This window comes from Mus caroli, unplaced genomic scaffold, assembly GCF_978045245.1.
Source record: "Mus caroli unplaced genomic scaffold, Mus_caroli_1 scaffold_1, whole genome shotgun sequence".
NCBI classification, from domain to species: domain Eukaryota; kingdom Metazoa; phylum Chordata; class Mammalia; order Rodentia; family Muridae; genus Mus; species Mus caroli.
Genome location: NW_028227256.1, coordinates 148,971,996 through 148,983,869, shown reverse-complemented (window position 1 = coordinate 148,983,869; position 11,874 = coordinate 148,971,996). Strand labels below are relative to the sequence as shown.

Below are 11,874 nucleotides of genomic sequence, written 5' to 3'. Positions count from 1 at the left end.
GATAAGGAGGAAGAAAGAGGGGACAAGGGATTTGGCTCTACTGGCACTTCTGCCATTTTTTGCTCCCTAGATTTAGATGAAAGACATTTATTGCAGCTTATAATAGAGGGAAAATCTATTTCTGGGCTGTTGGACACTGGCACAGATCACAGCATCATCAGCATCAACAATTGGCCCTCTGGTTGGCCACGTCAGCGATCAGAGCAAACCTTGAGAGGACTTGGATATGCTCAGATGCCAGAAATGAGTTCTCACCATCTAAGTTGGCGTGACGAGGAAGGGCATTCAGGGCATTTCCAGCCCTATGTGCTGCCCATCCCTATTTAATTATGGGGGCATGATTTGATGAAAAGGATGGGTTTTAAACTGACCAATGAAGGATCATATAGCACCCAAGCCCAGTGAATGATGTTGCATTCAGGATATAAGCCTGGTAAAGGTTTGGGTCGCTATTTACAAAGTAGACTATCCCCGATACCAGTTGAGAGGAAGAATGACTGAGCCGGTTTGGGTTTTTCCTAGGGGCCACTGAGGGAACTCTACCCATTACTTGGAAGACTGAGGAACCAGTGTGGGTTCCTCAGTGGCCACTACCCTCAGAGAAATTAACAGCAGCACAAGAGCTGGTTAGGGAACAGTTGAACCTAGGCCATATCAGACCCTCTACTTCCCCCTGGAATACCCTGATTTTTATTATCAAGAAAAGGTCGGGAAAATGGAGGTTATTACATGATTTGAGAGAAATTAATAAACAAATGGTAATTATGGGACCTGTACAGAGGGGATTACCCCTTCCTTCTGCCTTACCTAGAAATTGGCCTTTAATTATTTTAGATATTAAGGATTGTTATTTTTTCTATTCCATTGCATCCCCAGGATGCAGTCAGATTTGCTTTTACAGTGCCCTCTATTAATCATGTTGAGCCTGATAAGAGATTTGAAAGGGTTGTTTTGCCTCAAGGCATGGCTAATAGCCCTACCATGTGTCAACTTTATGTAGATTCTGCTCTTAAAGGGGTAAGAGATCAATTTCCTAGGTTGAAGTGTTATCACTATATGGATGATATACTTCTTGCTGCACCCACAGAGGAGATGTTGGAGCACACATATAGTGTAGTGATCCAAAAATTAAAAGAAAATCAATTGGTTGTAGCCGCGGAAAAGGTTCAGAAAGGAAAAGTGGTGAATTATTTACCAGAAAATTCAGATTCTGACATGGAATGATTTTCAAAAGCTATTGGGGGATATACAGTGGGTACGTCCCTATTTAGGCCTAACCAACAAACAATTACAAACATTATATGATATTTTACCGGGAGATATAGAATTAAATTCTTCCTGGCAGCTTACTGATTCTGCCCACGTAGCATTAAGTTTGTTCGAAAAGGGTATTCAAACAGCAGCATTAAAGGGAAGAGATCTGCCCTTCCGGTCCACCGGGTTACCTTGGGTGTGGAGTCTGAGGACACCCCCAAGGTCCCCAGAGCACACTCCACGGGATCTTAGGACCTCTGGTGAGTGGAACACAACTTCTGCCAGGAGGCAGGTTCGAACGCCAGATATCTGGGTACCTTCCCTGCAAGAGGAGAGCTTGCAGGCAGAGAGTGCTCTGACCACTGAAACTCATCAGAGAGCTAGTCTCCCAGGTCTGCTGGTAGAGACTAACAGAATCACAAGAGGAACAAGCTCTAACCAGAGACAACTATAACAACTGACTCCAGAGATTACCAGATGGTGAGAGGCAAACATAAGAATCTTACTAACAGAAGCCAAGACGACTCACCATCATCAGAACGCAGCACTCCCACCTCACCCAGTTCTGGGCACCCCAACACACCCAAAAAGCTAGACCCGGATTTAAAAACATATCTCATGATGATGGCAAAGAACACGAAGAAGGACTTTAATAACTCACTTAAAGAAATACAGGAGAACACTGCTAAAGAGTTATAAGTCCTTAAAGAAAAACAGGAAAACACAACCAAACAGGTAGAAGTCCTTAAAGAAAAACAGGAAAACACATCCAAACAGGTGATGAAAATGAACAAAACCATACTAGACCTAAAAAGCAAAGTAGACACAATAAAGAAAACCCAAAATGAGGCAATGCTAGAGATAGAAAACCTAGGAAAGAAATCTGGAACCATAGATGCGAGCATCAGCAACAGAATACAAGAGATGGAAGAGAGAATCTCAGGGGCAGAAGATTCCATAGAGAACTCCACACAACAATCAAAGAAAATGCAAAATGCAAAAAGATCCTAACTCAAAACATCCAGGAAAGCCAGGACACAATGAGAAGAAAAAACCTACGGATAATAGGAGTAGATGAGAATGAAGATTTTTCAATTTAAAGGGCCAGCAAATAAGTTCAACAAAATAATAGAAGAAAACTTCCCAAACCTAAAGAAAGAGATGCCCATGAACATTCAAGAAGCCTACAGAACTCCAAATAGCCTGGACCAGAAAAGAAATTCCTCCTGACACATAATAAGCAGAAAAACAAATGGACTAAATAAAGATAGAATACTAAAAGCAGTAAGGGAAAAAGGTCAAGTAACATATAAAGGCAGGCCTATCAGAATTACACCAGACTTTTCACCAGAGACTATGAAAGCCAAAAGATCCTGGACAGATGTTATACAGACACTAAGAGAACACAAATGCCAGCTCAGGCTACTATACCCAGCCAAACTTTCAATTACTATAGAAGGAGAAACCAAAGTATTCCACGACAAAACCAAATTCACACATTATCATTCCACGAATCCAGCCCTTCAAAGGATAATAACAGAAAAAAAAAAAACAATTCAAGGACAGAAACCACGTCCTAGAAAAAAAGAGAAAGTAATCCTTCAACAAACCTAAAAGAAGACAGCCACAAGAACAGAATGCCAACTCTAACAACACAAATAATAGGAAGCAACAATCACTTTTCCTTAATATCTCTTAATATCAATATACTCAATTCCCCAATAAAAAGACATAGACTAACAGAGTGGCTACACAAATGGAACCCAACATTTTGCTGCTTACAGGAAACCCATCTCAGGGAAAAAGACAGATACTACCTCAGAGTGAAAGGCTGAAAAACAATTTTCCAAGCAAATGGTCTGAAGAAACAAGCTGGAGTAGCCATTCTAAGATCGAATAAAATCGACTTCCAACCCAAAGTTATCAAAAAAGACAAGGAGGGACACTTCATACTCATCAAAGGTAAAATCCTCCAAGAGGAGCTCTCAATTATGAATATCTATTCTCCAAATGCAAGGGCAGCCACATTCATTAATGAAACTTTAGTAAAGCTCAAAGCACACATTGCACCTCACACAATAATAGTGGGAAATTTCAACACACCACTTTCATCAATGGACAAATCGTGGAAACAGAAACTAAACAGGGTCACAGTGAAACTAACAGAAGTTATGAAACAAAAAAAATGGATTTAAGAGATATCTACAGAACATTTTATCCTAAAACAAAAGGATATATCTTCTTCTCAGCACCTCATGGTACCTTCTCCAAAACTGACAATATAATTGGTCACAAAACAGGCCTCAACAGATACAAAAATATTGAAATCATCCCATGCATCCTATCAGATCACCATGGACTAAGGCTGATCTTCAATAACAACATAGATAATAGAAAGCCAACATTCACATGGAAACTGAACAACACTTTTTTCAATGATACCTCAGGCAAGGAAGGAATAAAGAAAGAAATTAAAGACTTTTTAGAGTTTAATGAAAATGAAGCCACAACATATCCAAACTTATGGGACACTATGAAAGCATTTCTAAGAGGAAAACTCATAGGTCTGAGGGACTCCAAAAAGAAATTAGAGAGAGCACACACTAGCAGCTTGACAACACACCAAAAAGCTCTCTCTAGAACAAAAGGAAGCAAATTCACCCAAGAGGAGTAGAAGGCAGGAAATAATCAAACTCAGGGGCAAAATCAACCAAGTGGAAACAAGAAGAACTATTCAAAGAATCAACCAAATGAGGAGCTGGTTCTTTGAGAAAATCAACAAGGTATATAAACCCTTAGCCAGACTCACTAGAGGGCACAGGGACAGCATCCTAATTAACAAAATCAGAAATGAAAAGGGAGACATAACAACAGATCCTGAAGAAATCCAAAACAACATCAGATCCTTCTACAAAAGCCTATACTCAACAAAACTGGAAAACCTGGATGAAATGGACCAATTTCTAGACAGATACCAGGTACCAAAGTTAAATCAGGATCAAGTTAATGATCTAAACAGTCCTATATCCTCTAAAGAAATAGAAGCAGTCATTAATAGTCTCCCAACCAAAAAAAAGCCCAGAACCAGATGGGTTTAGTGCAGAGTTCTATCAGACCTTCAAAGAAGATCTAATTCCAGTTCTGCACAAAGTATTCCACAAAATAGAAGCAGAAGGTACTCTACCCAATTTATTCTATGAAGTCACAATTACTCTGATACCTAAACCACAGAAATATCCAACAAAGATAGAGAACTTCAGACCAATTTCCCTTATGAATATCTATGCAAAAATCCTCAATAAAGTTCTTGCTAACCGAATGCTAAACCACAGAAATATCCAACAAAGATAGAGAACTTCAGACCATTTTCCCTTATGAATATCTATGCAAAAATCCTCAATAAAGTTCTTGCTAACCGAATCCAAGAACACATCAAAACAATCATCCATCCTGACCAAGTAGGTTTTATTCCAGGGATGCAGGGATGGTTTAATATATGTAAATCCATCAACATAATCCAATATATAAACAAACTCAAAGACAAAAACCACATGATCATCTCGTTAGATTCAGAGAAAGCATTTGACAAAATCCAAAACCCATTCATGATAAAAGTCTTGGAAAGATCAGGAATTCAAGGCCCATACCTAAACATGATAAAAGCAATCTACAGCAAACCAGTAGCCAACATCAAAGTAAATGGTGAGAAGCTGGAAGCAATCCCACTAAAATCAGGGACTAGACAAGGCTTCCCACTTTCTCCCTACCTATTCAACATTGTACTTGAAGTCCTAGCCAGAGCAATTCGACAACAAAAGGAGATCAAGGGGATACAAATTGGAAAGGAAGAAGTCAAAATATCACTTTTTGCAGATGATATGATAGTATATATGTGTGACCCTAAAGATTCCACCAGAGAACTCCTAAACCCGATAAACAGCTTCGCTGAAGTGGCTGGATATAAAATTAACTCAAACAAGTCAATGACCTTTCTCTACACAAAGAATAAACAGGCTGAGAAAGAAATTAGGGAAACAACACCCTTCACAATAGTCACAAATAATATAAAGTACCTTGGCATGACTAACTAAGGAAGTGAAAGATCTGTATGAAAAGAACTTCAAGTCTCTGAAAAAAGAAATTAAAGAAGATCTCAGAAGATGGAAAGATCTCCCATGCTCATGGATTGGCAGGATCAATGTAGTAAAAATGGCTATCTCGCCAAAAGCAATCTACAGATTCAATGCAATCCCCATCAAAATTCCAACTCAATTCTTCAATGAATTAGAAAGTGCAATTTGCAAATTCATCTGGAATAACCAAAAACCTAGGATAGCAAAACTCTTCTCAATGATAAAAAAACCTCTGGTGGAATCACCATGCCTGTCCTAAAGCTGTACTACAGAGCAATTGTGATAAAAACTGCATGGTACTGGTATAGTGACAGACAAGTTGATCAATGGAATAGAATTGAAGACCCAGAAATGATCCCACACACCTATGGTCACTTGATCGTTGACAAGGGAGCTAAAACCACCCAGTGGTAAAAAGACAGCATTTTCAACAAATGGTGCTGGCACAACTGGCGGTTAACATGTAGAAGAATGCGAATTGATCCATTCCTATTTCCTTGTACTAAGGTTAAATCTAAGTGGATCAAGGAACTCCACATAAAACCAGAGACAGTGAAACTTATAGAGGAGAAAGTGGGGAAAAGCCTCGAAGATATGGGCACAGGGGAAAAAATTTCCTGAATAGAACAGCAATGGCTTATGCTGTAAGATCGAGAATTGACAAATGGGACCTCATAAAATTGCAAAGCTTCTGTAAGGCAAAGGACACCGTCAATAAGACAAAAGGGCCACCAACAGACTGGGAAAGGATTTTTACCTATCCTAAATCAGATAGGGGACTAATATCTAATATATATAAAGAACTGAAGAAGGTGGACTCCAGAAAATCAGATAACCCCGTTAAAAATGGGGCTCAGAACTAAACAAAGAATTCTCATCCGAGGAATACTGAATAGCTGAGAAGCACCTGAAAAAATGTTCAGCATCCTTAATCATCAGGGAAATTCAAATCAAAACAGCCCTGAGATTCCATCTCACGCCAGTCAGAATGGCTAAGATCAAAATTCAGCTGACAGCAGATGCTGGTGAGGATGTGGAGAAAAAGGAACACTTCCATTTTTGGTGGGATTGCAAGCTTGTACAACCACTCTGGAAATCAGTCTGGCGGTTCCTCAGAAAATTGTACATAGTACTACAGGAAGTTCCTGCAATACCTCTCCTGGGCATATATCCAGAAGATGTCCCAACCGGTAAGAAGGCACACATGCTCCACTATGTTCATAGCAGCCTTATTTATAATAGCCAGAAGCTGGAAACAACCCAGATGTCCCTCAACAGAGGAGTGGATACAGAAAATGTGGTACATTTACACAATGGAGTACTACTCAGCTATTAAAAAGAATGAATTTATGAAATTCCTAGGCAAATGGTTGGACCTGAATGGCATCATCCTGTTGAGGTAACCCAATCACAAAAGAACTCACATGATATGTACTCACTGATAAGTGGATATTAGCCCAGAAACTTAGAATACCCAAGATACAAGATACAAAGCACATGAAACTCAAGAAGTTTGAAGACCAAAGTCTGGACACTTTGCCCTTTCTTAGAATTGGGAACAGAACACCCATGGAGGGAGTTACAGAGACAAAGTTTGGAGCTGAGACAAAAGGATGGACCATCTAAAGACTACCATATCCGGGGATCCAGCCTATAATCAGCCGCCAAACGCAGACACCATTGCATACACTTCAAGATTTTGCTGAAAGGACCCTGATATAGCTGTCTCGTGTGAGACTATGCCGGGGCCTAGCAAACACAGAAGTGGATGCTCACAGTCAGCTATTGGATGGATCACAGGGCCCCCAATGGAGGAGCTAGAGAAAGTATCCAAGGAGCTATAGGGATTTGCAGCCCTATAGGTGGAACAACAATATGAACTAACCAGTATCCCCTGGAGCTCGTGTCTCTAGCTGCATATGTATCAGAAGATGGCCTAGCTGGCCATCAGTGGAAAGAGAGGCCCATTGGTCGTGCAAACTTTATATGCCTCAGTACAGGGGAACCCCAGGGCCAAGAAGTGGGAGTGGGGGTGTAGGGGAGTCGGGGGAGGGTATGGGGGACTTTTGGGATAGCATTGGAAATGTAAATGAGGAAAATACATAATAAAGAAAATTATTTAACAAAAAAAGAGATCTGTTCAGTCCTATTATTTTGTGCATCCTGCCCTCAGAGACCCAGCCTACTGGAGTCCTCTGGCAGGGCGCCCCTTTGCTATGGATACATCCCAAGATTTCACCCACAAAAATCTTGTCTTATTACCCTGCCTCAGTAGCACAATTGGCCTTGATTGGCCTACAACAATATATTCAATATTTTGGCAATCCCCCTCAGGAATTGATTGTTCCATATAATATGAAGCAAATAGAAGTATTATCAGTATTATCAGTTGATGATTTGGCAATTTTGGGATGTAGCTTTGTGGGGAAGATGGATAATCATTTCCCTAAGGATCCCATTTTGCAGCTGATTACAGCTCATCCAGTTGTTTTTCCATGAATTACTTCTCGAGTGCCAGTGCCTGATGCCCCTTTAATTTTTACAGATGGATCTAAAACAGGCTGTGGAGCATATTTGGTCCATGGCTCCACGCTAGTAATTTTACAGTTTCCCCCTGCTTCTCCCCAAGTTATTGAGTTGCAGATTGTTATAAAAGTTTTTGAATTGTATTCTGAATCTTTTAATTTAATTTCAGATAGTCAGTATGTGGTTAATTCGTTAGCAGTGCTGGAAGTGGTGGGGAAGGTGAATTTTCGATCCACTATAGGGGATTTGTTAAATTGCAATACTTAATTTTAAATAGAAGTTCTCCATTTTTGTCCAACACATTCGAGCTCATACAGGTTTGCCTGGCTCTTTAGCAGAGGGCAATGATTTGGTTGATAAAGCTGCTAGAGCTGCTTCTGCCTTTTTGATTCAAACACCTGTAGAACTGGCTTGTGAATTTCATTCACAGTTTCATGTGAATTCCAAAACACTTTCTTCTTGATTTCATATTACTAGAGCAGAGGCAAGAGATATTGTTACGGCTTGCAAAGCCTGTGCCCCCTATTGCCTCAGGCAAGTGTGGGAGTAAACCCTTGCGGCCTGCTTCCTCTCCACATTTGGCAAATGGATGTGATTCATTTTTCAGAATTTGGTAAACTGCAATTTGTTCATGTTTCTGTAGATACAGCCTCTGGGGTGTTGTTTGCCTCCCTGCATACTGGTGATAAGGCATGCCATGTCATTGACCATTGCTTTGAGGCATAGGGTGCATGGGGTCAGCCCAGAGAGCTTAAGACTGATAATGGACCTACTTATACTTCAGCTTCTTTTGTTTCCCTTTGTAAAATGATGGGTGTCCGCTTGGTGCACGGTATACCCTACAATCCTCAGGGCCAGGGCATCATTGAAAGAGCCCATCCCACTCTGAAAGAGTGTCTAATAAAACAGAAAGGGGGAGTAGCCTCTGGCGCTACTCCTAGGGAGAAATTAGTCATTGCTCTCTTTACCTTGAATTTTTTGAATAAAGATAAAAATGATTTGACTGCTGCAGAACGGTTTGCCAATCCCAAGGCATCCTACAAAGGCACAGTCATGTGAAAGGATGTTCTGAGTCGACAATGGCGTGGGCCCGATCCTGTGTTGGTCTGAGTGAGAGGGTCTGTTTGTGTGTTTCCACAGGATCATCGCCAGCCGCTGTGGGTTCTGGAGTGATTGACGAGGGTAGTTCAAGATGGACAGAGTTTCCCTGATGAAGCTCCTTCTGGGGGTGATGATGCTGCCTGCAGTGATGACTGGAGATCTACGATGGGCCCCCTTTTGTAGGGGTATTCGAGATTCGCTGCCCCCATGGACCGGCTGCCAGTCTAGGAAAGCTGTGTGTGCCATGAAAAAATATTTTACCTTTTCCCCTTATATTAGTACCAGTCATAGTCAAATGTTTTTAGGGTTTAATTGGATGTATCAAAATCCAGCCCAGAGAGGGGCAAGCAATCCCTTTAATGTTTGGCTGTTGTGTGGGATAAATTGGGAGTTGTACAGATGTATGTTGATGGGGGGGGGCGTGGGGAAATGCTAGCTTTTATTGGAATGGATCTGTATAATTTGAGTCTGTATTTGGCCTCCTTTTGTATTTTTAGTTTATAATGGTAGTTATTTTGATGATGTTGTAGAATGTAAGGAGGATAGTTGTTTTTATAGTATGTGTTGGTTGGAATGCTTCTATGTTTTCTTTAGCTATTGTGATCAGAATGCCTAGATTGTTACCATGGCCCATACAGGCCCCTTCGGTTATGACCTTGTTTAGACCCAATAGAGATTTTGGGATAGTCCATATCAATTCCACTCGGGTGGAGGTATCCATGGCTGAAGGACTTGCAAATTAGATTGCCACTGCTATGTCACACCTGAAGGAATGGGCCGGTATTGGTGGATTGCCACTGTGCTGTGTGCTCATAAGTGTCCTGGCCTTTTGGTGCATCTGCCACATGCAACATCACCATCGCAGGGCTCAAGCTCTGTTGATACAAGCCTTTGCAGCTGTGGAGATGTGACAATCTCCTCAAGTGTGGCTTGGCATGCTAGAGAAGTAGTCAATGACGGGTAAGAATCCCTGGACTTGTTACCAACCTAAGACAGGGACCAGACCACTGCTGTCTGTCTTCCAATGACAGGTAAAGAGCATTGTTGCGGGGGGTAACCTAAGACAGACATTCTTTCTGCCAATTTAAAGAATAAGGGGGAGATGTGAGGAGCGGGTGTGGCCACGGCCCCAAGATGGTGCCTGGGACTGCTGCCAAGTCTTATGACTGGCACCTGACTTCCTCATATCCCTCAAGATAGCCACGTACCTTGAGCTGCATTGCACAGATGCGCCATGATGTAAGATTGGATGATGTGACAAATGTAGTCCTGAGCCGATGATCTATGCCTACGTGGACTGGGGTGATAGGGAGTGGACGAGAGGGGATAAAGGGGATGGCTGAGAGAGGTTGGGGCATTCTTTTTTCCTGCACATTGTAAAGTTCCTGAATAAACTGCTTTGAGAAGGACATCGGTTTTGTCACTTCTTTTCTGCTGGTCAGAGACTGTAGCAACACCTAGACCTTGTTTCCAGTGCTAGACTGGGAAAATCTTTTCCAACTTGAAATACTGGTTTGAATATGCTTGGCCCCTGGGAAGTGACACTATTAGGAGGTATGGCCTTATGGAGGAGGTGTAGCCTTGTTAGAGGAAGTGTTTCACTATGGGGTGGGGCTTTGAGGTCTCATATATATATTCAAGTCTGGCCAGTGTGATCCAGAACCTCCTCCTAGCTGCCATTGGATCAGGACATAGAGCTCTCAGCTCCTCCGGCACCATGTCTGCCTGTGGGCTGCCATGCTTTCCACTGTGATGATGATGGACCAAACCTCTGAAACTGTAAGTGAGCCCCAATTAAATGTTTTCCTTTATATGAGTTGCCTTGGGTTTTTCAGGACTCTGCAAGGGTAGCTGGGGTGAATTTGCACCAAGGCAGCAGCATAGTCGCCACAGTTCCATCTTCGTCTCCGCGATGTTGCCCTTAGCCAAAAACGCACTAAGCCATCTCCAAGTTCTAAGCATTCAGCAAGTAGTGGCAAGGCAGAACCACCAGAAGAGGACACCTAGTTTCCATGGCAAATATGGGAATGCTATATTAGCAGGTGGAGCCATCTTCTGTGTTTCTACATGGACATATACAGCTCCACAAATTGGAATAGAATGGAACATGTCCCCTGTTGGCAGAGTCACCCCAAAGGAATGGAGAGATCAGTAGTCATGCCAGCTGGTACAATAATCAAGGAATTGTATAAAACCAACTCATAAGTGAATGCCAAGTCAAAGAATCATGTACTCATTATACTATGGCAGATTGAAGAACAAATAAAGAAATAAAGTACCTTAAAAAAAAAAAGAATTGCCTTGGTCACGATGACTCTTCACAGTAATGAAACCCTAAGACAAATAGTATTTATTCCCACAAAACGTAAGTGAATGTGATGATTTGAATGATGTGTGCCTCATAAGTCTTGGGCTCTTGAGTACTTGGTCCCTAGTTTATGGCTGCTTAGGGAGGATTCAGAGATGTGGCCTTGCTGGAGTAAGGATGTCACTGGAGGTGGACTTTGAGATGTTTGAAGACTCATGACATTTTCCCAATGTGTTCTCTGTCTTCTGCTTGCATGCAGAGATGTAAGACCTCAACTGTTTCTGCTACCATGCTTTTTTGCTCCAGTATCTTGGATTCTAGCCCTCTGATACCATAAACCCAGTGAAACACTTTATTTTATAAGTTGCCTTGGTCATTGTGTCTTACCACAGCAATAATTAATATAGTAAATTAAGCACAGCTCTGCCATATAGAGCTTTGTAAGCTTCCACTTTTTATTATCATATCAACTCTTACAGTTCTGTGTTCTCTTAATTAAACTGTAACCCAAGCCAGAGCTTTACCAGTAGATCTTGGCACAATGGTCCCAGA

At 41.5% G+C, this 11,874-nt stretch overlaps 1 pseudogene; it reads left to right on the top strand.

The window, feature by feature from the left end:
* Nucleotides 1-10,861: 10,861 nt before the first annotated feature.
* Nucleotides 10,862-11,310, top strand: LOC110305121 (cytochrome c oxidase subunit 7B, mitochondrial pseudogene; annotated as a pseudogene).
* The last annotated feature ends 564 nt before the right edge of the window (nucleotides 11,311-11,874 follow it).